Source organism: Mytilus californianus, unplaced genomic scaffold (genome assembly GCF_021869535.1).
Source record: "Mytilus californianus isolate M0D057914Y unplaced genomic scaffold, xbMytCali1.0.p SCAF_13, whole genome shotgun sequence".
Classification (NCBI taxonomy): domain Eukaryota; kingdom Metazoa; phylum Mollusca; class Bivalvia; order Mytilida; family Mytilidae; genus Mytilus; species Mytilus californianus.
In genome coordinates this window covers 23,864,945-23,889,818 of record NW_026262615.1, presented here as the reverse complement: position 1 = coordinate 23,889,818, position 24,874 = coordinate 23,864,945, and the positions used below count along the sequence as shown (strand labels likewise).

Here is a 24,874-nt window from a genome sequence, read left to right as displayed (position 1 = left end):
ATAGTTACAAAACTTAACCTTTTGCAATTTACCAACATTGCATTTATTTCTGAAATTTCAGTACTATAGTATCCAGTTATATAGAACGAGGGTGTCACAGGGCACATTTATGTCTTATTGATCATAACATCTTTAATTTGAGTTCTACAATGAATTCTAGAATATCGCCTGCTAGGTTATGGTTTATGAGTCCAAGTAACACAATGTCGTCTTCACTGAAAATGAAGTCTGTATTTTCTACTTCTGTTTCAATCATAGATCTATTAAAAATAAGATGACGTCCTTTTCCTTCTTCTACAAGGAACTCATGTAAATCAAGTAAGTTTTCCCTCACTGCTTCATTTAGAAACCACAAAAATGTCCAAGCAAGAAGTCGTCTTCTCTCGAAAGTAGTTCATTAGAATTGTTTTCATCACAGAAGTTGAAGCAGTAACAACATACACAGTTGACTTTGCAGTTACTGCAGCAGCGACACAATGATGTTGGCTGGCTTGTTCTGGTCCCTGATGATTGTGATGAAATGTCATCTTATTGAAAATGTCTACGTAAGCACTTTTTTGTTGTACAGAAGTCCCGCACTGATTCCTTGCATCGATTTTTTGCATTGTCATAACTTGAATAATATATGCAAGATACCGATTATCTACTGTCTCTACCAGCTCTTCCAATTTCCTGTGAATATTGTTCATGACTTCTAGGTGCACCCCAATGTATCAAACGTTCAATATCTGGAATGTCAAATTGGTGTCAAAACAATAAATTGTGACAATACATGCGTTTTGTTTGTTGATCTGCGATATATTGCAACCATTCTTTTCTCGAGATCACTGCCTTGTCCTATTTCACTAAAAAAAATCATATAAATCAGCACATGACACTATGTTTTGACAGTAAACAATTGTGTTTTAGTATACTTTTACCATTTGTCTTCAGATCATTAACAAGCCAATTAAGTTCTAAACTAAACTTGTTTCTTCTTGTTGGATTTCTGAATATAATGTATTGTAACGCTGCCTCTCTGGCGTTAGAGTCGGCCACCAGAGATCACAGGGTCACGTAAAAAGGGATCTATTAGAGGTCGATAAAGGTGTCTTAGTTAAAACCACCGATCTAAACCCGAAATAGGACGAAGGAACAATATATAAATATATGTCGGTTTTCGTGGGGTTTATTAAAGTAAAAGAAAATAATTTATAAAGTTCAACATTTTATTAACGAAATAAAATACTGGGGGAAGGCTGGACTCGGCTCTGTCACTGGTCAGTGGCCCCTTGTATGGTTGGTCTTACAACAATTAACACGAAGGTGAATACTACTCGTAACATATCATTTCTTTACAACTAGTCTTTTATACAAAGGTTTCTATCATATTCATAACTAATTTTAACCAACTAAGATAAAAGGCCTGACCTTCACTAAACTGTTCATAAAACATACATATGCTTTTCCATAAACTATTTATGTCACTATCTCAATAACCATATCTGTATTAGCACTAATTTACACACATGAATTCCTCAACTCCAAATCTGGTGACACAAATATTTAGTCACTGTCACCGACAGTTATAATCACCGTCACCTTGATCACCGTCACCGAGATTAGTCACCGTCACCGTCACCGAGATTTAATCACAGGGACTTATATTTGTCACCGTCACCTTTAACTTATTAAAATAATATTATTATTTCACAATACTAACTTATATACTCATAACATCAGACATAATTCTATTTAGTTTCTAATTCCAGTGCTCTATCTCTTTGATTTTACTATCTCAACTAATGCGAGCTATCTCCCTTGACGCAGTCAACCACACGTATTTATATTACCAATTGACCAATGAGAGTTGCGCACATATAATGACATCCAATCACAAGCCATCGCTCTTATTAGGGAAATTCCCTTAACGGTGATCCAATTGTAAACAATGCAAATAAATATAATTTATGTGTTTAAAATGCAACTAAAAGCTTTGAAAACGTTTGTGATGGGTAAAAACAGATGCAAACTACTGTATCTTGCAACCGATAGATAACAGATAACGAACATTATAACCTATACACATCAAACATGTGTGTATCACCTAGATCGGTGACAAACTTCAAAAATCGGAACGAGAGTTATTTACAGTCTCCAACTGCTCCGTGCAATTAGCAATCATACACAAAAGAAACCCAAACAGAAAGAATTATAAGATGTAAAATTATACCAACATGAATCACCATATTATTATTATCTACAGCCGTAAATAAAAATCTATGGCCTACTTTCACTTTCCAACAGTACGAAAATAAACATTACATGTCTCAAAACAATACTCCACAGGTTTAAAAGTCATTCGAGATAATAGTTTTATAAGTACAAGCATAAGCATTTCCTGACTTATCAAACACTTTTGACAACCAACTTCTGGTTATGGATCATACCAACGACACAAAATGCATATCAAAACAACAGTGAATAAATACGGGTAGCTGGCATAACATTGCCCCCTTCCTTAAGGATTTGGTCCCCAAATATATTAGCTTGGTGAGCTTATTTATACTGTTTAGGAAAAATTGATTAAAAAAAAAACTATACTATATTCCAAACTCAGGTAACTGTATGTGAGTTCTTTTATCATTCTTCATCGAGATCACAGTATGTCAGTACTATGTGGGTTTAACAACAAAGATATTTTTCATTCACAAGGTAAATTTTACTAAGTATATCAACAACAAACATCAAAATCCATCAAAATCACCAACGAAGTTTAGAAGTTACTAAGTCTACATGCACACAAATCATTTTTTCTCTCCTGTACTATTGTAAGCAGTCCAGACAGTTTATAGAATTTAGCCTCCTGGAGCAGCTCGTACAGGTAGACATGTTCCCTAGGGAGATATCTTTTTTCCACAGTACAATAGTTCCTCAAATAGTTTAGAATGATCTTGAAGTGAACAGGGTCTCGATCAAAGAAGTAGACATTATTAGACGGACGGAACGGACTTAAAGGTTGCAACATCAAGGCGAACACACAAGAAGGATCCGCTCTGAGGGTATTTTTACTTGTTTCCACCTTCATACCTCCAACGTTAAGAGTTAGTGTGTTTTCCTGTGTGTCCTGTAGGGATTGGAGGAAGGTTTCAACCAATTCGGTCTTAGCTGAAAACTCAACATTCCTTATTGGTTCAATTTCATTATCAAGAGGTTCCACCACTACGTTCTCTGCCTTTTGTGACATAATAGCTGGAGTTGATTTCTTGACTGTCCCCGATGAGCTAGACGAGCTAGACGACAATCCGGATGAGGTTGTTGATGAAGATGAACTCTTGAGAAATTTATCTGTTTTTTCTAAGGTGCTCACTTCTTTTTCTGAGACATGTAGTTCGATTTCCTCTAATATTTTACTCTCTCCTTCTTGTTTATCTGCTTTTGGTTCTAGACAAATTGTTATTGTCTCACCATTCTCACTCATTAGATCTTGAAGAACATCTTTGATTTTCTTTAGCTTTTGCTCTTTTGTTTCTGATGGCTTACTAAGTTTTACGGGAGTCGGCCCTGAGATGTTATTATTTTCTTTGTTCTCTATATCTGTTCTTTTTCTGGATGTTTCATTCAACGAACTTCCTCTCTTTTTTAACTCCCTTTCCTTACTAATACATGTAGTTCTATTGCTGGTTTCAACTATTTCGGACCTAGCATATCTGTTTCGTCTCGTTGTAACTCCAATTTCATTCCCTTTATTGTCAACCAATTTAATCTTCTTCGGCATTTCATCTTTTTTAAATTTCTCTAGGTCTTCTTTGGCATCTTTTTCCCCTACGTCCTGTGCTGTTCTGAAAACAAATCATTTGACTTTCATGAACCTTGCACCCATGGTTGGAATTACGTCTTTGGAACATTTTTTTTCACTGTGGAAACTTCCAGGCAAAGTCTGAGTGCCTTTCTAATATGTGACGCTCCAGAAACCACCTCTTTTCAAATGTCATATCTTCACATATAACACACATCCATTTACTCTATAAAAGAATAAAATAACAATCATAAGAAAGGGTTAAATAATTATGGACATATAATTATAATTATTTATATTTTTACAACTCAACAACATATACAAAGAGTCGTAAAACTTACTTAATTAGTAATACATGTCATACCTATACATGGTAGGACAGTTTTAGTATTCAATATTTTCATCATATGTCTTAAATGTTAAAATAACCAACATGCATACAATACCACTATGATCATTCAATCAAAGTTCAACTAAATTTGATAAGTTATCAACTATGAAAACCAGGTTGGACCATGATCTCCCAAATAAGGTTTAAGTTTATCATGGTGAAACACTTTCAGTTTCGTTCTTGTACCCAGCCGAATTCTATATAAGACGTCATTCAGTCGATGGGTAACAACAAATGGACCAGGCCAAGGTCTCTGAAATTTAGAATTTACACCAACCTTCCGTTGGTAATGGTAATACCAGGCTGGATCACCTGGTTTGAACAGGTTTAAGTGAATGTTATGGTCATAGTTTTTCTTCATAACATCACTAGCAAAATTTAAATTGGTTCTTGAAAATTCATGAACCGTCAACAATGTATGTTCAAGATCATTCACAAAGTCAGAAATAGAACTTTTAGGACCGTCGGGAGATTTACCAAACAACAAATCTACTGGTTGATTGATTCCACGTCCATATACCATTCTTCAAGGTGGCACACCCGTACTTTCGTGTTCAGCTGATCGATATGCCATCATTAGAATGGGCACAAATTTGTCCCAATCCTTTTGGTGGTTCGATACAAACAAAGACAACATATTTTCCAGGGTTCTCATAAACCTCTCAGTCATTCCATGAGACTGGGTTCTCATAACCGTTGTTCTAGTCTTGTCAATATCTATCAATTTGCAAAGTTCTTGAAATAAATGGGACTCAAAATTAGCCCTTTGGTCCGTATGTATTTGTAAGGAACCTCCAAAGATTGAGATAAAATTATCTACAAATGTTCGTGCTACAACCTCTGCCTCTTGGGATTTCAGTGGAATGGCATGAACAAACTCAGTGAAGTAATCACCAATTACTAGTAAATAATTATTTCCCTGAATTGACCTTGGCAAAGGCCCCATTATGTCCATAGCAACTCTATCTAAGGGGGCACCGAAGTTGTATTGTCGCATAAGTGCTTTTGGTTTTCTATTTGGTTGCTTTCGTGAAGCGCATGCATCACATTTGCGACACCAATTTTCAATATACTTTCGTACCCCATACCAAAAGAATCTTTGTCTAACCTTGCTTAAATGTTCTTGATACCTAAATGGCCACCAGTGACACTATTGTGTAACTGCTTGGGCACACATTCTTTCAAATTTTCTGGAATAACGTTTTGGCAGGTGACATTGTCCCCTCTTTCCAATTTTTGACATAGAATACCGTCTCTTATCTCAGATGATTCAATTCTATTCCAGATGTATTTAATAATTGGGATGAATTTTGATATTTCCGACCAAATGGGTTTCAAATTGTTTAATAGCCAATCCCTAATTATCTTTAGTACCGGGTCAATTTTGTACATTTTCTAAATCGAAATATATCTCAACAAATTGTTCATCGTGAATCTGAGATGACGAGCTCGGTTTTTGTTGATCCATCTGATGAGATTTCATGCTTCGAATTTTAACTACTCATACGCGTTGGTTTATAATGTTTTCATGGGTCTTTGATTTGCAAACATCAACTGATGTTTCTCTTGCAAATCTCCTTTTCCCTTTGATTTCCTCAGACCTTTTTAAATGGAGAACATTAAAAGTGTCGGAACTACTTGATTTGCCAACATCAGGTGATGCCTTTAAAGCAAATCCACTTTCATCCTTCACTTTATCAGATATGACCATACTTTGATTTTCATGTTTTGTACAAGATTTAAAAGCATTTAAATCTAGCATATCCTTTCATCCTTCACTTTATCAGATATGTTCATACTTTGATTTTCATGTTTTGTACAAGATTTAAAAGCATTTAAATCTAGCATATCCTTTCATCCTTCACTTTATCAGATATGTTCATACTTTGATTTTCATGTTTTGTACAAGATTTAAAAGCATTTAAATCTAGCATATCCTTTCATCCTTCACTTTATCAGATATGTTCATACTTTGATTTTCATGTTTTGTACAAGATTTAAAAGCATTTAAATCTAGCATATCCTTTCATCCTTCACTTTATCAGATATGTTCATACTTTGATTTTCATGTTTTGTACAAGATTTAGAAACGTTTAAATCATCTGACCTATAACTAGCATATACTTGTGTTGCTTCATTTTTCTTACTTGTCTCTAGACGTTGACTACCTTCAACTTTAACGGCGCCTGTTAAAGTATTCGTATCATCAACTACTACTGACTTTACCACTTCTTTAGTTGAAATCTCGTTTTTTATTTCAACCTCTCCTAAACCTACGTTTGAAAATTTCTCCTCAACTTTAGAGCAATACGAACAATCATCCGGACAAGGCTACGACTCAATGCATCAGCATTCGAATGAATACGACCAGGGCAATGTATTATTTGGAAATCATATGTACCAAGAGTTTCCAACCAGCGGGCAAGCTGATCTTCTGGATTTTTTTTACATTCTTGGGAGTGGGCCAATCTTGCACGGACTTAATTTTTCATCGTCAGTACTTATGCCTGCGTGAATTACTTTATGTCCTAAAAAGGTTACTTCCTTTTGAAGAAGGAAGCACTTCTTAGGATGTAATTTTAAATTTGCTGATCTTAGCCTTTCACAAACTTCACTTAAATTGTTGAGGTGTTCATCAAAAGTTTTGGAGAACACAATGATATCAACAAGATACACTAAGCTACAAGTTAAACCAGAAAATATTTTCCCGACCAACCGCTCGAAAGTTGCTGGAGCACCACATAGTCCAAACCAAAGCACTTTAAATTGCCAAAAGCGGTTTTCTCCCGATCCTTCTCATCTAAACCACATTGCCAGTAACCACTGCGCATGTCCAGCGTGGAGAACCACTTACTGCCGCTTAAAGCGTCCACAGTGTCCTCTATACGAGGGACCGGTTGACAATCTTACTCAGTAATATCATTATTTTTTCTAAAATCAATACAGAATCTAATACTTTGGTCTTTCTTTTGTGTGACCATGACAACCGGGGAATACCAAGCACAACTTGAAGGTTCTATGATGCCCCTTGATGCCATGTCTTGTATCTCTTTCTCTGCAACCTCTCTCTTTGCCAAAGGAAGTCTATATGATTTAAGTTTAATGGGTTTTGCATTGCCCGTATTTATTACTCTGGCTAATAACAAACTAGTTTTCTCAATAAAAGACCTACAACATTAAATATAACGGGGCCACATGGCATCCCTTTTATTAACATTTCACAATCAGGCGGAATATCAACAGTTTCCGCAATTGAAATTCGACAAAATGAGCTATTACCTTTATTTGTAAAACAGGTAATAAACTCATCCTTAATTCTCAGGCAACCTTTTCTAAAAAGAACATCAATACTATTAGTCATCAAAAAGTCCATACCAAGTATGGCCATATCTTTGATTTCAGCCAACAAAAATTTGTGTTTGAAAATATATTTTCCTAATTTTATTTCTAAGTTAACTTTCCCAATAAACTCTGAAGCTTCTCCGGTTGCTGTTTATAAATTCATTCTGACTGGCATAACATGAGGTCTATTCTCAAGTGCAAGACTGTCAATGATATATTTTCTCAAAATGGAGACGCTCGCCCCACAATCCACCAACATATTTACAGACATAGAATTTATATTAGCAACTACAAAATATCCATTATCTTTCCCCCAAGAAACATTTGAAATAATTGTATTGGGTCTTTTTATTGTGGTCGAGCCGCGACCCCCGCACTCGACGCTTGGTAGTTTTCCGAGCTGTTATAATTTTGGTTGAAATTTCTATTACCAAAATTATTTGATCCTCTTTGCTGACGTGAACAATAATTGTTATAACGTTGACCATTAGTAGTATTTTTCCTAATAGCCCCTACATCATTTTGTATATTTCTTTTGCCTAATTTTACTATCTTCAGTGTTACATGCATCAGCTGTTCTCACCGATCGCCCTTTTTGTCTGTTTGCCAGTCTTAAAGCTTCAAGACGAACAGCAATATTTTCGGCTTCTCGTATTGTTTTTGGCCCTACTTCTCTCAACCAAAGACGAATGTCAGTTTCAGTTATAGCATCAATAAAGTAATCAAGCGCCAGGGTCCGGATATGGTGTACAAATTTTTACACCTCATGTTTGCGGTATACCATCTTTTCCGCAAGTTTATTGTTTTATGTTTGGTATTAAATTAATAATAAAGATCCGTTTTGTTACATCTTGTAATCCGTTTATTTGGCAATCGCCAATGGCAGTCACCCGGGTTTAAGAACATCCGTTCTTCGACCTGTTAGTCAAATGCGTTTTGTTAAAATATACTTTTTCACTTTTTTGGTCGTTTGGAAAATGTTGTTTGTGCTGTGTTTAGACCCCTCTACCAAGAAATTTGTTTTGCATGCACACGTATAAAATTGCGGTTTTTATCCAACGCAATCATAGGTTTGAACGTTGTTTTCAATTAAGACTTATTTATATTTTTTCGTTTGGGCTTGTATTATATTTGCCTTCGGGTTTATGTGAACCGTTCAATCTATTAAGACTCTTCAAAATTCAAGAGTCTATCCAAAATTGAGGTAAATTATATGGCCTTTCAAATACCGTTTCCATTCCTAACATCACTGAAGAGACATTAATTGTCGAAATCCGGATATGGTGTACAAATTTGTGCACCTCATGTTTGCGGTATACCATCTTTTCCGCAAGTTTATTGTTTTATGTTTGGTATTAAATTAATAATAAAGATCCATTTTGTTACATCTTGTGATCCATTTATTTGACAATCGCCAATGGCAGTCAGCAGGGTTTAAGAACATCCGTTGTTCGACCTGTTAGTCAAATGCGTTTTGTTAAAATATACTTTTTTACTTTTTTGGTCTTTTGGAAAATGTTGTTTGTGCTGTATTTAGACCCCTCTTCCTAGAAATTTGTTTTGCATGCACACGTATAAAAATTCCGGTTTTTATCCGACGCAATCATAGGTTTGAACGTTGTTTTCCATTTTGACATATATATATATATATATATATATATTGATTATACATTTTATGCTGTGAAGCTTTAATTTATTTGAATTAATTAATTAAAAAAAATTATACATGACAATTAACATTTAGATGGAAGTTATCATTAAAAAATTTAATAAAGTTCGGTGTGTTTGTTATTTTACTTTTTTACTTTTTTTTGTTGTGACCCCTTCCTTTCAAGACATCATAATTACTTGGACCAGGTGCATGTAGGAGGGTCTAGATGGTGTCCCTCATTTCATTTTACTTTAACTTTTGTATTACCATTTTTCTCTAAACTTTATTCACTTGCTTATTATTTTCTTTATATTTTGGCACCCCATTATTTTCTAATCTTTATTTGTTTTGCCTATTTTTCTCTATACTTTATTCTTTTTGCCCATTATTCTCTATTCTATAAAAAAAACCTCCAGACTCTCATGTAGATAGGGAGGTAAGAAACAAAATTATATTTTTTGGCCTAATTATGGAACGCCAAAAATGTCGTGTTATGACCATTTTCATTATATGATGTGCATTTACCTTTATATGATGCGAACATGTCATTATATGATGTGCAAACACCTTTGTATGATGTGCAAATATCCTTTTTGATGTGCAAATATCCTTATGTGATGTGCAAACATCCTTATATGATGTGCAAACACCTTTGTATGATGTGCAAATATCCTTATATGATGTGCAAATATACTTATATGATGTGCTAATATACTTGTATGATGTGAAAATATACTTATATGATGTGCAAATATACTTATATGATGTGCAAATATACTTATATGATTGCAAATATACTTTTTAAATGGATATCATATTCCTCCTTTTTTTCATTACAATAAATGGTGGATGACCCGATGCAAAAGCTGACACCAAACATCTATTGGAAACAAAGATAAGACATCATCCTCCAAACCATTGCAAACAGCATGACAGTGTTTTGATCATTCGGACCGGAATACTACAGTTGGACACTATTTTTGAACTTTTCGGACTATTCAGTTTTATATTTGTTTCCAGTTAATTATTTATTTGTGAATTAATCAGAATACACGATTGAACAACGATACCAACTATTTAAACAATATCAAACAACATTATATATAATGCAGTATTTTCAAGGAACGCAAGAACGTTTATCAACATCAGTGACATTAAGAACTTTAAAGTTATATTAATGTGTATTTTTATTGTTAACATATATTTCATCAATTCATCAAGCACGTAATACTTTGAAAGGACATTATATAGCAGCATTGGATAGAATGAAAATTATTCACACACGACCTCGAAACTAATTGACACCAGATGTGTCGACAAAATAAACATATTTTTCTTTGCATACATTATCTTTCATTTGATTTCAAATTCCTAATCAAGGGTAAATGTCAAAGCAATTAAATAAATGCAAATATTGACAGATGAATATCATAAATGAAAAGTCTCTAAATATGATGAAAACTGAGATCAACCAGGACGTAACGAAGGACGTAGAGTGTACCAAGTGATTAGTTCAGCTGTCCGTTCTAAGTACATTGCTTGGGTGGTTTTGGGTTTAAAATATATATCTTTCGGTGAAAGCCTCATAATGAGAACGTGTCGGTTTATACGGTATCATATTATGTGTAAATGCCATATGATAGGCTTAGATGCATGATTTTTTTTATTAGTTGTCATTGGCTATGAACTAGCTGTCAGTAACTGCGAGTAATCCCAGATCTGTTCTTTTTGTTGTGGGGATGTACAAGTACCCGTTCATGTTTACTCTGTGTTTTTGTTAGATGTATTTCTATTTGTATCCATCTGATGAGTTAAGCTTTTTCAACTGATTTTTATAGTTTGTTCTTATGTTGTACTTTTACACCACTGTACCAGGTAAGGGGGGGGGGGGGGGGGGGGTTGGCGCCTTCAAACTAGTTTAACCCCGCCACATTCTGTCTGTGTCTGTTCCAAGTCAGGAGCATGTAGTTCAGTGTTTGTCGTTTGTTGCTGTGTTACATGTTTGTTTTTCGTTTATTATTTTGTACATACTTTAGGCCGTTAGTTTTCTCGTTTGGATTGTTTTACATTTGTCATTTCGGGGCCTGTTATAGCTGACTATGCGGTATGGGCTTTGCTCATTGTGAAAGGCCGTACGGTGACCTATGAAAAGGTGAAAAAGACAAACAGATAAAAAGGAATAAATATGATATTTTGTAATATATACGTACAGTGTGAAATGCTAGAGGTTTTTATTGGATGATGAAGCAGTAACATCAAGGCTTAAAACGTTAGCTTTTGATAATGTGTTTAAAAATCAAACAACCTCCCAAAAGTTTCTTTCGCTGCCTTTTGTCGTTATATACTCGGAAATCAAACTTTAACACTGTCGCAAATGTAGTTTAGATAAATATTAAATGCACGATTAACAAACTTTACGATCTCATATTTAATAAAATCACATAATCTGCATTTCATCTTTAATTTATAGATTTATTGACGTAATCAGGGAATATTTACACGTTGTAAGAAATGAAAATATGATGAAAGGGCGTAAGAGAAAAAGTGTAGCTCTTTTAATTATTTTAAAACAAATTTAACTAATAAAACGATACAGGTTTTAACGATCAACAATCATTCTAAATAAACTAGCATATACTAGCCAACAAAAAAAACGATACAAGGCAACTTTTTTTCCACAAATATAATAAAATTGGATACAATTCCTAATAGGAATGATGACAGAGTTGTGTGTTCACATCACAAACGTAGATTTATGGCACAACGCGAAATGCTGTATCCGAAATTTTGTTGATTTAAAGAATAAATTTCATTTAAATTTCAAAAAACCGTAATTTGAATTACAATAAGGTCATCAAAGATATAAGGTTATAATTTGGAACGCCAGACGTGCATTTCGTCTACATAAGACTTATAATTGGTATTTGAATCAAAACAGTTGGAAAGCCAAATCAAACACACTCTATAGTTGAAGAGAACTAAATACCAAAAGACTGCGCCAAATATGGCTAAGGCCATCTATGCATGGGGTAAAAAACCTTAATGTGTCGAATAATTAAACATTTTATAAACAGTAAATGTTCACATAACTGCATAATGACTGTTCCAAAGATATTCATTTCAAAAGTGCTGGCTACTGGTGATACAATGGGAGCCAAATGTCTACAGCAGTGGTATCGACCGAATGGTTGTTTTTCATGTTTTTGCTATAGATTCTTAAGTTTGTCAGTTTGTTTTCGATTTATGAGTTTGTATATCCCTTTGGTACCTTGCGCCTCTCTTGTAAACATTTTGTAAAAATTGGGTGCGCCAGACGTGATCTGAATCTACATACGATCTCTACTAAACGAATTTAAGTCTTAAGTCATTTTGATCTTAACATCTTCTGATAGAACTGATAAAGAAATTATTAAGTCACATTCGGTCTTTCAGCCCATTTTAAAATTTATTAACTGCGGGTAATTCAGTACTGTTCAGACAATTCGCTTGCAGTCAATTCAGAATTGTTCAGGAATTTTTCAGACAATTCAGTATGCTGTTGATATGTTGGTAAATAACAACTACTATTGAACAATCTGAACATACACGGAACAGATCATAATTGAATGCAACGATTTGTATGAACAGTCCTAAATTTACCACAGTGGATTAGTCTGAAAATTGATTAAAAAAAATGAATAAGACTTAATGATTAATTGTTTTAGACTGACATTTAATAGCTGTTCAGATCAAAACGACCGTTTCAGACTAAAATTCGTTTGTTTATAAGTGACTCATTGGTGATGGTCTTATCAAAACAGTTGGAAAGTCAAATGAAACACGAAGTTGACAAGCAAAATAAAGTCATCAAAGATAACAGGCTTGTGATTTAGCACGACAAACGCGTGTTTCGTATACAAACGACTCACTGTTGGTTCTCATATCAAAAGAGCAGGAAAGCTAAATAAATAAAACTAGACACTCTAAAGAGCATGTGTTTCTCAACTAGGTCTATTTAAAAAAAGGAAGATGTGGTATGATTGCCAATGAGACAAATCTCCACAAGAGGATAATGATATAGGTCTATGTACATCTTCAACAATGGACACTCTCTAGAATAGAATTCATGACAAAAATCTCTTTTTTGTTGATCTTGTATTGCCGATTATTTTTTGGTAACAGATTCTTTCCATCTTCTTTAGTGTTTACCCAAAACACAAAAAGGGTTTAAAAAATGTCATTCAAGGGCAATCCTTCTCTAAAGAGTCTACTAACAAATTCGGAAAAATTTGATTTATACGTGGATTCTGTCTTGCTGATCAGTTTTGTGTATTTAAGTTTTTAACCATCTGTTACAGTTTTTCAGAAAAATGACAAAAACGCCAAAGAAATAAACAAAACGCACTGGATATCTATCTGATGTCTGTCTAGTTGTAATTTTGTAGCAATACTATTAGCATATTTTACACCAAAAGTAGTTTCTGCGAACTTTATCAAAAATTAATTTATCTATAGTATTTAAATAATCTGATTTTAACTTATTTTGTTCACACGATAAGAAGACTTGTAAAACGATTTATATATATCCATATGCTAATTCCACTGTTAAAGGTCAATATTGGTCGACACAATTGCAAAAGATTTAACGAGACGACAAGCTAAATTTGGATGCGTCTGATTTAAATGCATAGCAGATGACAGTTGAAGAGCTCTATATTAAAAAAAGACCTAAAAAATTGCCAAATCCATCTACGGTCAACTTTGCCGGAGGGAGTTGAAACCATAGCAGTCTGATTAAAATCATACCTCTCACTTGCTATCGTTTATTTATATGGGACATATCAGAAAACGGGAGCGCTGAGAGGTTTGATTTTAATCATACTGAAAATTTCTTTATAATTCAAAAATGTATAAGCGGAATTTTAGAGAGGTTTGTTATAAATCATTCCAGTACCAAGTACCGACTACTGAACTGATAACATAGTGCACACTTGCGTTATAAGGCATTCAATATAATAAAAAACATACTGCTACTGCCTTGGATGAAGGTGTTAGGGTCAATAACACACTCGGTGAAAAAACTATCACCCTCGACTTCGTCTTGGGTGATAATTTTTCCCTCGTGTGTTAATCTACCCTAAAATCTTCATCCAAGGGCAGAATGTTTATATTATTGTTTAAGGGGCCAGCTGAAGCCCGCTTCCGGGTAGGGGATTTTCTTGCTGTGTTGAAAACCCATTGGTGGCCTTGGGCTGTTTTTTTGCCCTTTGGTCGGGTTGTTGTCTCTTAGACAAATTCCCCGTTTCCATTCTCAATTTCATTTTATTGTTAACTTTTCTGAGCTAGAAGCAAGTGGTTTGTATTTAGGTTCCTGTCAAATTATGTTTTGGTAATTCTCGTAGTGTCGCAATTTAATGGGAAAAGAGACTCATTTAAGATCATTATATACTGCATATTTGTAACAATTATATTCGGAAAGACAAAATTAAAATATGAAGATTGGAAGAATTAAGAATATATTGCATCCGGAAAAAATATTGTACGTCCCGGTTCGAATTTTCATCATTTACAAACTTATCTAGGGTTTACTTTGAGAGGCATATACTAGGTTTATACCGTGATACTGTTTGGAATCTTGTCTGTCCTCTCTTTTCCTTTTTTTTTTATAATTGAAAGATGGCTTAGGAGTCCCAAATTTAAATAAAGCGTATGAGTTTGAAAAGTTTAATACTTGCCGATATTTTGATAAATGCAGTAAATCGAATTTCAAGCATGTCAAATTTGAATATGCATTTACTCAATATACGAATGAATAATAATATTATGAGGTATATTAGATAGGTAAGCAAACAATTTCCCTTGTAATAGCCCTCAAAGTGTCGAAGCTAGGTTTTTTAAATATGCAGAGCGTAACAATCTGCTTTCCGACACAAGGTATCAGGGTAACGTCTTCACTGAACGTAGCTACGCAAGTATACATCCCGCACAACTAAACAGATGTTTTGCATTAGCAAAAGGTAATACTTTCGGACGGGAGAAGTCGAAAGAAATACCATGTTTCTATACGAGAGTCAATTCTTGGAGTTGCAAATTGTTTTTATAAATGCATGTGTTAAATTGTGTACATGTATAAAATTTTACATTCATTGATTGCCTGTATCTGGTTTTCATATTGCTTAATTTTTACACATTTGTCAAATAGGAAGTCTGTTAGTTTTAAAAATGAAGCATTTTATGCAAACTTTGCGAAGAGAAAAAAATTGATTGAAGCAAGTTATGCCGTAAAGGAAAATATAATTACGGAACAATCAATTATGAAGAAAAAAAACCTTGGGTATGAACGAAAGGAAGACGACTTGTTGTCGTTGAGTAGTTGTCGTTTATCATGTTTGTTTTTCGTTTATTGTTTTGTATAGTGTGTTCTTGTGTTGTTATGTTGTACCATTGTCCTATGTTTAACCCGTCACATTCTGTATGTGCCTTTTCCAAGTTAGGAGCCTGTATTTTAGTGGTTGTCGTTTGTTGCTGTATATCATATTTGTTTCTTCGTTTATTGTTTTGTACATAAATCAGGTCGTTAGTTTTCTCGTTTGAATTTTTTTACATTTTTTGTCATTTCGGGGCCTTTTATATCTTGCTATGCGATATGTGTTTTGCTCATTGTTGAAGGCCGTACAGTGACCTATAGTTGCTTACTTCTATTTCATTTGGTGTCTTGTGGAGAGTTGTCTCATTGGCAATCACATATTCGTAAAGGTACGACTGATGCAACTTTCGACAGGATTAAGTATTCAGAGTGTTATTGGAAAAGAAGTTATGTTTGAAATGGGCTTGAATTGTTGCTTTGTATCAAGACAAACACGGATTCGTTCTACACGAGGAATAGGATTTAAAAACCACTTTCCGACGGGCGTTGTTGCGTATTTATACATTCAACATTTCAAAACGGACGTTCATTATTAGTATTGGTTTCACTGAAATAGATCACCATGTTTCCCAAATAAAGCGCATGTACCTAGACCTGAACAATATAAATTTAAACCTTAAGAATAGCAATTAGCAATAGCTAAATATACGTTTTCTTGTAGCACATTCTGAATGATCATATTTCCAAAATAGTTCATCGTCTTTTGTTATTTGCCGTTGCATTGTCAGTTTCTCTTCGATTTTTTTCGAGTTTTGAATATCACCTTGGTATCATCAGGTTTTTTTTCACCAGTCAACAGCGAACATCATTTTTTTTAATTCATGGTTGGTAGGTAGGTTGCAACACTTATCTTTTTAGTTTAAAGGGATTCGTTCGGTTTCACTTTTTGTTTCTGGGTGTCTGTCTTGAAAAATTAATGTTTACCACCACTAAATTCTTAATAATTTATATTATTCGGAAAATCTGAAGTTTGTGGCAAATCTTTGATTTTATATTTTTCAGACTCGGAACGATTTGTAGTATTGTAGAGAAACTGGTCCTTTGTTGAAGATTGAATGTTGTCGTATAGATGTCTCTTGGTTACCTATGTCTTTGGGTTGCTGTCTAATTAACATATACTCCACATCTTTTTTCATTTATAAATTGTCATGTTTTGAGTATGGATAATAGGAGCTTATAATGAATATTTTAACATATCTAAACTTTGGACTGTGTTTTAAAGCTAGCACACGAGTGCGTAGCTGCTAAAATTGATGTTGTTTTTGTTACTCCAACGTTTTTTCATTTACATTTATTCCAATCCCTCCTTCAAATCAATATTTATCTAGTCTTGTTCTAGCGTAGACGCATATATCATTGATAATTTAAATACTGTAAATCCATAAATTATTGCAAGGTTTTTATTAATAATGCGACTGTGTGAGTATCAAAATATTAAGTATTCGCATTCTGAAATCGCATACATGTACACATATCTGTGTCCAAATTTTCTTAATCGCAATAATTAATCTCGCATGTTTGTCCATTCTTCAATATGTCGCTATTATAAATGCACACAATAATTTCAAATTTACAGTAAATAAAAATAAGGAAAGACCATTTTACGCATTTATGTAACAGCCACTATGTTCCGCCAGTTACTTTGTTCCGGCGGAACTTTTCAACTAGTTATTTCGTTCCGATGGAACTTTCCAACTAGTTGTTTTATTCCGAGTGCAGTCGAAAAGTTCCGGAAAAAAGTAGCTAGTTGAAAAGTCCCGGAACAATGTAGCTAGTTGAATAGTTCTGGCGGAACAGAACAACTAGTTACATCGTTCCGAATATACCATATTTCGTCCTTTTTGTAGAAAGAGGGGGAAGAATGAGTATCAGTATATATAAGAGCAAATAATTAATTTACAAGAATACCCAACGCACTGAAAGGGGTTTCTTTGGGGACAAATATGCAAATTTTAAGTTGTATTTCATAGCTCACATAAAACGGAACAAGTTGCATTATCATGCAAATTTAGCATTCATAGTATCCTCAAGAGAGGGAAGAATACCCCCTCCTCATGTGGTTCTTTGCATCAATTCTCCAAATGGAACTTTGTGACTGGTTGATAAGTTCCGTTGGAACTTTTGGGCTAGATTGTTAGTTCCGGTTTTGACTTATTTGCCAAAGAGGAACTTTGTGGCTAGTTGATAAGTTCCATTTGACTTTTGTAATCAGTATCTTAGTTTCCCTTTGAAAGGTTCAAATATAATATGTTGCGCTTTTACTTTGCATCAATTCTCCAAATGGAACTTTCTGCCTGGTTGATAAGTTCTGTTGGAACTTTTGGGCTAGTTTGTTAGTTCCGGTTTTGACTAATTTGGCAAAAAGGAACTTTCTTACTAGTTGATATGTTCCGTTGGAACTTTTCAACTAGTCACTTTGTTCCGGTGGAACTTTTAAACCAGAGGAAGAACAAAGTAACTAGTTAATAAGTTTCTCCGGAACTTTTCGGCTAGTTAGTTCTTTCCGCCCGGAACTTTCCAACGTCGGAACAAAAGAGCATTTAAATTTATGTGTAGTTGCGGCAAAATTAAATGTGTTTAAAAAATGGCAAATTTTATTAATTTGAAAAAAGTAGTTGACATTATATATTAGAATATTAAAATTTTTATGAAGTATAAGACACAAAATTATTATCCTATAATGTATAATGATTGAAAGTTAACAAACTTTTTTATATCTACTTGAAATCGACATCTTCCTTTTGCAAATTTCATCGATATAACGTACAATTCCACTCGGGATGATTCTGCCATCATATCACTACAACATTCTGCCGAAGTTTGTTTTTTACTCTCCAATTCAAAATTTTAATAGCATATACTAGTATATATATTGTATTTCATTCCGAATATCTGTAAACATTAGAATTGAATGCTGTTTTTTATTAACGTATTCGAAATCAAAGCAAGTTACAATAACATTGTTAGCAAGAACCTCCTTTGCGCTTCATGCATAAGATGATCGTTACTTGCTTTCATTTGAGTAAATTTTAAAAAACACCAGCAATTATATATATTGAATGGCTATAATTATATTATGCGTATCGAAATATTATACACGTATATACACTGGAAGTTTTCGGGAAATTAATACACTCGGTTAGAATTCATCGCCTTCATTCAATCATTTTATGATTATTATAAACAATATCTTGTAATCCAGTATTTGCAATATCGTCCATAATTTTAGAATCATTGAAAGCCATGAGAGAACCTAAACCAGTGGCTTTAAATCCATAATAAAGTAATTCAACTTTCTTCTTATAAGTTATGAACATTTTGATTGAACATTTGAACTAGTTATGCATGTATGTAAATATATGTCTCCACTCTCGATCTTAATTATACATACAAGTTCATCATCTACGTATTTTCAGAAATAACTGGATCATACTTTAAGAAAGTTTTATAGTTCAATAGAAAATTACTTACAATTATTATTTGTTCATTGTGGTACAAAAGTATTTCTCAGTCTTTATATATTTCATATTTTGTTATAATCCTCGGTGATGTCATGTATGGTTTGTAAAATTGTGTTGGGAGAATAAAGGACTTGGTCCAGTCAAACAATATAAAATAAAGCTCCTCTACTATAACTTAATACATATAGAGAGGTACATCTAAGACTCGAAAGTCATGTTAAGTGTCAATTTAGTCTTAAATGCCTTAATTTGTGAACGTTACTCTTGCAGAAATCTACCTTGATTATGAAAAAACTTTGATAAACATATACTGAACTATACATCAGAAAACTCACTATCAATGCTTTACTAAACATGTCGCTACCGAAGCTTAGCTTGCAAACCCCTAGGGCGAAGTTGATGAGAGTCCTGATGGGGGTAAGGGGGACGGGGGGAGTCCTTCATTAATTTTAGACCATTTCCCCATTCCTTATCTATTGTACCAAATATTCTCTATTCGGTTGTCTCGTGGTAGCGTATTCGCTTCGATTGTGGGTCAAACGAAAGACTAAAAGATTGATATATGTGCTGCTTTTCCGCTAAGCACGCGGTATTAAGGAGTAGGAGCAAAGACTGGTCGGCTCGGAGTCAGAATTATGTGTCCAGGTACGGTAACATGTTTCCTGCGTTACCTTGTAAACTATATATACATGTATGTTATAAATCCGACTCATTGTGTCGGTCTAGTACAAAGTAGGATTAACGTACATTCATATCGCATTATCATGTTCTGAATATACATTTAATTTGCCGCTGGTCGTTAAACAGCCATCCATCATCATCATTTATCCTTTACATTTTTAACACGCACTTGTTCTATATTCATTTTTATTTGGCCTTTTATTCTCTCCATTCTTTATTGTTATACCCCTTTATTCTGCACAATATTTTCTTTTATGTACAACCAACCTAGAACCTCTTTGATTTTTGGCCTGTTCAGTTGTGCCCTTTTGATTTGTTGTGCTCTCCAACGAATCAAATTTGTAACCTTCCAAATATTTGGTCTCGGTCGTGTCTGATGAAGGTTTTTCCAGAAACGCATGTTGATCGCAAGGTAAACAATAGTATGCGTATAAAAAAAAAATAAATAGATGTGGTGTAATTACCAATGAGGCAACTAACTATTAAGACCAAAGTGTACATTTGTGAACAATTTCAGGTCAACGTATACGCTTTTAACAATGAGCAAAACTCATACCGTGTACATATAGTAAGCTATAAAATGCCCCGGTATGATAAAATGTGAAACAATCAGAAGGAAAAAAAGAACGCCCTGATTTCTGCTATAACCATGAACGAAAACATTTGTAGGATTTCAACTTCCTGGCTAGTGACAGGAACGTAATATACGTTTTTATTGCAATTGGCTCGTTATCGTTTTGTATTGTTTGTATATATGTAAATATTGTATTCCTCTTGTAACACGTATGTATTATGTCTGAGTGATCAAATAAAAGTTGTTCAAAGTTGTATAGCTTGCTGTTCGGTGTGAGTCAAGGCTCCATGTTGAAGACCGTACTTTGACCTATAATGGTTTACTTTTATAAATTTTTACTTGGATGGAGAGTTGTCTCATAGGCACTCATACCACATCTTCAGATTTTGGGATTTCAAAAAGTGGGACAAGAATGTGCTTAGAATTGTGTTTAGGATCTAAACGCCTTTTTACAGAGTACAAGATCTGCAATTTAATCGGATTTGTCCATTATCTAACAATGTGGAAGCAGATAAACGGAACCAATATAAGCACACAGTTAACATTATCAATATTATACTAGGTGCCAAATATAAAGAAGCTATGATTTGTAGTGGCTGAGAAAAATGGAACAGAAGATATATAAGCATCAATTTTTCGGACATGGTTGAGTTCAAACAAATGTGGCAGATGATACCATGAAATTTCATAACTAAGTCGAAATAAACCGCCAACGACATGGCAATAACGAAAGACGATAAAAAGACAAACAAGTTCCGAAAACCCTACATAGAAAACTATTGACTGAGCAACACGAACCCAACACAAAACTAGAAGTGTTTCAAGGTGCTCCGGAGTAGTGGTAAGCAGATCCTGATTTGAAGTCAATGCCTGTTTACCGCAATTGCATATCATAGTTTGTTTTACTGTAAAACAGATTTTTGTAATCGTATTTTTTTTTTTTTTAAAAGTAAAATATTTTAAAAAATTGGAAACATAGTACTTATTTCGTATTAACTATGATTCAATGTTCATTCAAGAATACGTAAAAAAAAATACGGATGGCAACGAATCCTATAAAGTGTTCAAACTTTAACTACATACATGTATATCATCTCAAAGTCTGTTTCAAAATACAATATAGCAAATAATGTATCTGTTAACAGGGTTTCAAATTTTAATGTTGACGACAGGTTTAGTAGTCTCTGTTTGTTAAAAAGAAAATCTAAATTCGGTTAAATTTAGAATTATACATATATAAACTTGTTGTTTTTTCAATCTTGAACTTTGTATAAAGGTGACAGCAGTTCACCGGTGTTCAAATCTCGTAAATTATTTAATAAGAGACATATCAAACTAACAAACAAAACCTGAAGGAATCGAATGAACTACAAAAGGAGCGAGACCTAACATCTTCTTTTGCTGTTGTTGTTGGAGTAGAATGTGGTGGACGTATTAGAAACATATCAGTTTAAGTCATAACACAATGAAATCTCCCTTCAATGCCGTTTTGTTTTTTCATTTTCATCTGTTACTTAGATTTTTAAACTCATATAACTTTACATATGAAATTCATCAACAGTTGTTGACATAGAAAAATAATCTATATGTATTCTACGAAATTGTTATCCTTTTACATGTTTTGTCCATCCCTTCTCTTTATCAACTAATCCATGTCCATGCCGCAGACTTTTTTCGGGTAAGGCTAAGTATTTCATATTGACCAGAAAGTGAAGTAATTCCTATATTCATTACCATAGTTATAATTGTTAATTATTGACATTGATTGATAAAAATTAATACACCGAATTAACATTTATATTTACTGTGTCGACTCTTTTATTACTATTTAAGCAATATATACAGTGTGTAGTGACTAATCGTATGCCCGATAGACGGGGTATGGGGGTCTGGATTGGGTTAACAGAATAGAGAATTATAGAAAAAAAAGTGCAGAATAAAGGTCTAACAAGTGAAACTGCGAGCTAATGCTCACCGATGATACCCCCGCCGCAAGTGGATAACTTTAATATTGTAAAAATATGTAAGTGTTCGGTAAACAGGAAGTTGTTGAATGATGAAACTGAAAACGCATCACACGGTATAGCTGACTTATATAAACCCTGAAAAAAAATTTCAGAAATCCTTATGATGTAGTTCCTGAGAAAGATGAGACGAAAAATATTCATGGGACGGATGGACGGACGGACGTATGGAAGGACAGACGGGCATACAGAGGTAAAACAGTATACCCCGGGGTATAAAACACAAAAGAATAGAGAAAAACAGGCTAAAAAAAAGAATAGAGAATAATTGGGACCTAAAATATAAAGAATAGAGAATAATTGACAGAAAATATAAAGAAAAGAGAAATATTACATATAAAAATTAACAATACAGATATGAAGGAACACCCTCCCCTATTTTATATATAGAATGTCTCTATCGGTCTTTCGTAGTTGTACATACACAATCATTTATATGAAAAGGGCAGTTGTTCTCTGAGGCTGACATCTCGATAAACATGTTATAAATATATTGAGCTTATCGTGATTTTCGTATGTAATTATATTACAATTATTATACAATTATAGCCTTTGTATGAGGTCGATACGAGGTTATTTCGACCTAAGAGAAGCATATTGACGGATGACGAAGTCCGGGTCGATATGCTTCTCTATAGGTCAAAGTAACATCGTCTTGACCTCAACCAAAGGGTACACTTGTTATATTATTATCCAACAACTTTTGCATGCACAAGGTAAAATTGGAGATTTCTAGAATGTATTTTTAGTAACATGCTGTATGCCCTGTGCAATAAGCTGTTTTTGACCTATGAAAAGCTAAACACAATAGTAATGGCGTGCAAACTGAGTAAATACAGATGTACATGTGATCAAGTTTTAACGAATCACAAATCCTTAAAAATATTCTATTAATAATATATATATATACATATATATAGTGAGTAGTTACACATTTCATTGTATTTTGCACGTTTTTTTTTTGTTGATTTTTTTTAATTTCAATTTAACTTCCGATATTCAGCTCAATTAAAATGAATGAGAAAAAAAGTTGCCACCACCATAGAAAGTCTTCATTCCAGACATTACGCCTTTATGACAAATATCAATAGACTTTTTTTCTAATTCAGTCTTTTTCTTCGGTTTTATCTTAGTATGTTTTATTATGAAATTTTGTGTTCATGATAAATCTTGGGTAAACGTGAAGGGCAGTTATGAAGCTAAAAGCCTAAACTGGACAATCATGTTTTGTTCTGACTGTTAATGATATCTTGACACTAAATCCATTGGATGTTGGATATGTACTGATTAATATTTTACTCTTAGATACATAATTTTTTACTGTAGTTGTTATTGGCTTTGAGTTAGCTGTCAGTTATTGCGAGTACTCTTAGATCTGTGACTTTAATCTTTTTATATGTTTGTAAATAGTTATTAAAGGTACAAGGATTATAATTAAATACGCCAGACGCGCGTTTCGTCTACATAAGACTCATCAGTGACGCTCAGATCAAAATAGTTATAAAGCCAAACATGTACAAAGTTGAAGAGCGTTGAGGACCCAAAGTTCCTTCCTTTGGACATGCACATACAGAATTTGGCTGCGTTAAACATGTTTTCGGGTGCTCAATCCTTCCCCTAACCTGGGACAGTAGTGTAACAGCACAACGTAAGAAGAAACTATAAAAAGAGTTGAAAAGAGCTAAGAGCTTAACTCATCAGAACGATACAAAATGGATTAACTCATGTATAAAACATAATCGAGAAACAAGTATGATATACAGCAATAAACGAAAACCATTGAATTTCAGGCTCCTTCCTTTATATGTTTGTAAGCTTTGTATCGTTCTGATGAGTTAAGCTCTTTTCAACTGATTTTTATAGTTTCTTCTTTTGTTGTGCTGTTACACTACTGTCCCAGGTTAGGGGAAGGGTTGGGCACCCGAAATCATGTTTAACGCAGCCAAATTCTGTAGGTGCATGTCCAAAGGAAGGAGCCTGAAATTCAATTGTTTTCGTTTATTGCTGTATATCATACTTGTTTTTCGATTATGTTTTATACATGAGTTAACCCATTTATAATATAAGGACCTATTACAACTTGCTATGCGGGATGGGATATGCTCATTCATGAAGGCAGTACCGGTGACCTATAATTGCTACTTTCTACCTTGTTTAGTTTCTTGTGAGGAGTTGTCTAATTGGTCATTATACCACATGTACTTGTTTGCAGGGTAACTGGTATAACATTTTAATGTTGAGTCAAAGTGTACAAATTGCCACAATTGATGACGTTTCGAGTAACTAAGAAAGATTGTCTAAGAGAGGCGAAAGATACCATTTGAATATTCAAACTTATAAGTCGAAAACAAACTGACAATGCCATGGCAAAAAACAAAAAATGACGAAAAGAAAAATAATTGTCAAGTTCACAAAACACAACACAGAAAACTAAAGACTGAGCAACATGAACACCACCAAAAACCAGGGGTTATTTCAGGTGCTCCATAAGGTTAAACAGATCATGTTCCACATGTGTTACATGTCGTGCTGCTCGTGTAAGTACAAAGTCGGTTATACTTCTAAT

General features: G+C 33.8%; 1 protein-coding gene across 3 annotated transcripts in view; it reads right to left on the bottom strand.

Moving 5' to 3' along the window:
• The window catches only part of LOC127723381 (peroxisomal sarcosine oxidase-like), a 486,740-nt gene that overhangs the window by 279,351 nt on the left and 182,515 nt on the right, over nucleotides 1-24,874 (bottom strand). The gene's annotated exons all lie outside the window — the stretch shown is intronic.